Here is a 5,788-nt window from a genome sequence, read left to right as displayed (position 1 = left end):
GGTGATCTTTTTTTATGTATGATACTAAACAATAAAGATATGCATCAACGGAACTTCTTTAGCGCTTTTCAAATCTTAACCTTTTAATGCGTTTGCAATGCTTTTTCGCCGGTTTTACTACAATGTTTGGTTTTTAAGACGTCTTCTATTGTCTTCACAACTAAAACTCTGCTAAAGGACGGTTTTGGTACTTTTTTTTATATACATCAATTCTTCGACAGGCTTTAGTATTTGCATTGGCTTTTAGACTTTTTTCAACGCTCTCACAAAATTTTTCAGCGATCAACGTTTTTAAATTTCTTAATGTTGTTCTGAAGTTATTTCCTTGTGGAATTTTTATAATTAGCTATTTTGATTGGGAAATAAGCCACAATTAAATTGAACAAATAATTTTTTTACATCTTTTACAACCAGACATTGTTCTAACTCTGGTTTTTATTTGTAGCATTTAGTGACTTTTAACCGTTGACCTGAAGATGATCTGCATACTTTAGAGAGCGAAACCGGTCGTCGGAAGTTACAATAAATGATTGAGAGTACGTCTGTTTTTTAATTCATTCTTTATGATAATTGTGTGACGTTTTTTTAGATTTTTCTGTGCTTTACCATTCTACAACATCATTATTATCATTATGGTGCTGCAGCCCTACAGTAGAGCCTCGACCTTCCCAAGTCTATTTCGACAGTCACTCCTATCCATTGACATCCATCCTTATCTGCACCTTCCTTTGATCTACGTTCTGGCCTACCTCTTCATCTACTTCCCTCTGGCTGACAAGGATTCGTATAGGGAGGTTGTTCTGCTGTAATCTTGCTAAATGTCCTGTCCATCTTAGTCTTCCTATTTTTATGAGATATTACGTTTTTACTCCCATGTATCTGTTTGTATTTGTGATATATCTCCTAGTTGTACATCCTTCTTCAATTATCGTTTTCACAGATGCCACTGAATATTCCTCTTGGGATTCTTCGTTTAAATATGAGCAAGAGGTATATTCATCTGTCTTGGAATGTCCATATTACCTACTTTTCATGTGTTTACATAGTCCAAAATAGCACTTGCTGGGAGCCTAAGTAGGTGAATTTGTCCACCACTTCACAAGGTAGGGTTACTAACAGTTAATTTTGGAACCAATGTTTCTGGCTGTGTTGTTGAATTTGGATATTATCATTATTTGTTTTTTTTTTGTTTTGTAGGCTCATCTTCAGGTATTTGGGAAAGTGGTGTACGTATGTATCCTCTAGCTAACTTGTTTTTCGAGCAATTAGGTCTCTAGTATCTACATGGGCTATAATTTGTGAGGATATTGTTAACCACCTTGACTATGTTGAAAATGAGGCACGCCAGCGCATTTTCCTGTCGCAGTACGACATGCGTTGTACTGTATTTCTACTTTTCAAATAACTTTACGCATTGTAGCTCCTTCCTAGTACGCCATCAGGCTGATTTAAAATATATGAAAAGAAGATAGGTATCGATATTTGTAATTCGTTGGTGTTTTTCCCACCGTCTGCCTCATTACAAAAACCTGGTGTTGATCGACCAGAGTTAAAACAACTTTGATATTCGCCAAGAAATTCCTTTGAATACGCACTGTGATCTGCAGTTTTCTTGCAGCTTCTTCGTGGTCTTCTATAACCGATACCGATAGGATAGCTTAATCCTCACCAAAAGTATTCTTTTTCTCATGAGCATCTTTCAGTGCGTCACAGTTTTTCGATTTTTTTCTAACGCATTAAATTGTATGTGACAGAAAAAAAGCACGTCTGTGATTAGAGACATTTATAACATTTATTCTAGTTGTCGATAGATGGCGCTATAATTGAAAAAAAAATTATTTACGAATTATACAGGGTGTTAGTAAATAAGTATGAAAAATTTTAAGGGCTAATACTACATGAAAAAATAATGCCGGTTTGCTCTATAAACATATGTCCGCAAATGCTTCGTTTGCGAGATACGGGGTATTGAAATTTTTATTTCAAACTGCCAATTTATTTATTGCTCTAAAACCAGTTGAGGTATGAAAATAAAATTTGGTGTGTTTTAGGAGGTAGCTATTGCGCATTTTTTGACATACAATTAAGAATTTTTTTATTCATCATTGGCGCGCATACGGATAATAGTCTGAATTTTTTTAAAGAAAAAAATAGTACGCCACTGGGGTATTTCAAATTAAAAATTATTTTTAAATTCACGTTTAATTTTTCATAAAAAACTTTTCTTGCCTTTTTTTCATATAATGCACCGTTTCTATGCGCAGAAAAATAAAACATCTTGGCGCGTATTTTTCATTTCTTAATACATCATCAAGAACTATCCAATATTTAATAATACTAAACTACAACAATAACAGAAAATATTACTAATAAGATTTCAACTAGGTGCAAAGCTGCAAAAAATGTTTAAAATGATCTCCTTTGCAGGTAACAGAAGAATTTTATATTCATCATTGGCGCGCGTACGGGTAATGGTCTGAATTTTTTGAAGAAAAAATTGTACGCCACTGAGATATGTCAAACTAAAAATCATTTCTGAATTCCTCGTTCAATTTATGACAAAAAATCTTTCTTCCTTTTTTTCATACGAGGCGCCGTTTTTATACAAAAAATAAAACATCTTAACACTTGCAAAGTATTTGAGGTAGTTTTCATATGCATAGAAACTTAGTTCAAATACTTTGTAAACGTTAAGATGTTTTATTTTTTTACATAAAAACGGCGCCGCATATGAAAAAAAGGCAAGAAAGATTTTTTGTCGTAAATTGGACCAGCAATTCAAAAGTGATTTTTAATTTGACATATATCAGTGGCGTACTATTTTTCTCTTAAAAAAATTCAGACCATTACCCGTATGCGCGCCAATGATGAATATAAAATTCTTCTATAACCTCTAAAGGAGGTCTTTTTTAACATTTGTTGTAGCTCTGCACCTAGTTAAAATCTTATTATTAGTAATATTTTCTGTTATTGTTACAGTTTAGTATTATTATTGGATATTTCTTGATAATGTATTCAAAAAATGAAAAATACGCGTCAAGATGTTTTATTTTTCTGCATAAAAACGGTGCACCACATGCAAAAAAGGCAAGAAAGGTTTTTAATCATAAATTAGACGTGAAATTTAAAAATAATTTTTAATTCGAAATATCTCAGTGGCGTACTATTTTTTTCTTTAAAAAAATTCAGACCATTACCCGTAGGCTCGCCAATGATGAATACAAAATACATAATTGTATGTCAAAAAATGCGTAATAACTACCTCCTAAAACTCACCAAATTTCATTTTCATAGCTCAACTGGTCTTAGAGCAATAAATAAATTGGCAGTTTGAAATAAAAATTTCAACACCCCGTATCTCGGAAACAAAGCATTTGCGGACATATGTTTATAAAGCAAACCGGCATTAATTTTGCATGTATAATTAGCCCTTAAAATTTTTCATACTTATTTACTAACACCCTGTATAATATATCTGCGAATATAATCTGTACAATTTACATATAAGACTATACAAATCAAAGAAAATACCATTTTATAAATGCAGTAAACACAATTGATTTGTTTTTATGCTAAATTGCAAATAAAATGTGACAACTGTCAGATTTAACTAAAATGTCATGTTATAAATGTGTATTATCACGGACTTACCTTTTTTCTATCATTTGTGACGCACTGAAAAATGCTCATGAAAAGGACTTTATCTACTATATCTCCTTCAAGGTCTGCAATACCTATCATTAGTGTTTAATAGGGAGAGCAGCGGTCACATTACACTACTTTACGGTACCCCCGCTTTGATTCATTTCAGTTTAGAATAGGTCCTCTCCCTCTCCTGCTTGACTCTGAAGGATCTGTTTCTGAACGATATGTGTAAAATGTAAAATTCCAATAATTGAGAGTATTGTTTTAGTCGTACCCTTTTTAGTTTGTGAATAAGACCCTTATGCCATACTCTATGGAAAGTTTGAACAGCATCCAGAAAGATAGCTAAACAAACTTTCTTTCCTCCCAGTGCTCTCTCAATTAAATTAGTTATTCTATGTATTTGATCGAAGAATGACTTTCCTTGAAACCAAACTGATGAGGCGGTATGAAGTGACAATTTCCGCAGACTAAGCCGGTAGTTACATTGTCCGTCTACTGATGTGTGTCTTTTATGAAGTAAATGCCTCATATTCAGTGGTGTCATGGCAAAATTAGCAGTGCCGGAACGCACTGCTAATTTTTGTTTACACAACCTAAATTTTCTATTTATTTTTTTTTTCTTTGCTTAACCAGTGTGGGAACGGCGTTCCCACGCGTTCCCACACCATGACACCACTGCTCATATTCCTATGGCATTTTCATGTTCATAAAGCTTAATAATCCAGGAAAATTGTACTATCTAAAGATAAATAAAACACACCTTTAAACAGGAACGAATTTATTTGAATTTGAACTTAAGGTTGGTAACATACATCAATAACGAAACTTAATCTAACGGTAATTCAAGGATTTCAACTGTTATAACATCATATAACGACAATAATCTGCTTAATACTACATTTTTATGGAACTAAAATTCAGGTGACACGTTTTAAGGTCCATAAGGTGCAGATTGTTCCATTCTAGGGAAGTATCCCGTAATATGATATGATATTTATAATATAGGTCTGGATCCCGCGTACCAAAAAAAGTTGATTAATAGCATGCTGAAAATTTGTTAATAGCTTAACGGTGTCTCGTCGGACAAACTTTGATGTATGGAAACACTAGAACAGCGGAAGTTTTAATTGTAGAACAGGTTAAAAATTTGGAACGTCAGACTACGAAAACGTCCCATATATTTTGTCAAACAGAACTTTCAATTGATTTGTTGCCCTTTCATTAAACTCGCATGCAAAAATTAGACTGGTATTTATCACCAATTTGCATTTTAATAAGTCCGACAAGTAGAACATGTCAAATGACATGAATTATGACAGGTGATAAATAGCAGTCTGATTTTTGTAAGAAAGGGTAACAAATGAATTGGAAGTTCTGTCCGACAAAATAAATGGAACGTTTTCATAATCTGACGTTCCAAACTTTTAACCTGTTCCACAATTAAAACTTCCCCTGTTTCAGTGTTCCCGTACATCAAAGTTTGTCCGACTAGACACCGTTAAGCTATTAACAAATTTTCAGCTTGCTATTAAAAACTTTTTTTTTGTACGCGTGATCCAGGCCTAATTAATAGTTTTCTAATAAACAACGACACTTAAAGATTTAGGCCCCGTTCACATGGCAAGCGCTCAACTCACGATTACAACTACATACATTTTATTCTCTTAACTCTTATTCACACGTGCTTAACGCGCGTTAGCATGTGAACGGCCTGAATAAAATGTATGTAGTTGTAATCGCGCCTTATCAAACCGCGTGTTAAGCGCTTTTCATGTGAACGTGCCTTTAAACTCTTAAACTTAACATTATTTAATGACAACGATAATCTGCTTAATACTACATTTCTATGGCACTAAAATTCAGCTTGACAATCACATATAAAAAAATATTTACGGTCCCGGTATTTATTCAGTACTAGGTCTTAGGCCACCATTAGAAAAATTATTATCCCCTCATGAGACTTTTTGAAGTCATACTTCTTTAGGCGCGATCGGAAAAATGTTGGGATTGGGAGTAACTGTAAATGTGCGCGAATTTATCAAAAATGTTTAGCCCTACGCGCAGATGAATGACACCGGATACGTTATAAGTTTGCTCTGATTGGGCATTCCAATGACCTGTCAAAAATTATTCAATATGG

The 5,788-nt window shown here is 33.6% G+C and overlaps 1 protein-coding gene across 1 annotated transcript in view; it reads left to right on the top strand.

Annotated features, from left to right (window-relative positions):
• LOC114327682 (exopolyphosphatase PRUNE1-like) overlaps nucleotides 1-5,788 on the top strand; it is a 414,555-nt gene that overhangs the window by 37,944 nt on the left and 370,823 nt on the right. The window lies entirely within an intron of this gene.

This window comes from Diabrotica virgifera, chromosome 2 (assembly GCF_917563875.1).
Source record: "Diabrotica virgifera virgifera chromosome 2, PGI_DIABVI_V3a".
NCBI lineage: Eukaryota > Metazoa > Arthropoda > Insecta > Coleoptera > Chrysomelidae > Diabrotica > Diabrotica virgifera.
Note: the sequence above shows the minus strand (reverse complement) of the source record. Positions and strands in the feature narration are given on the sequence as shown.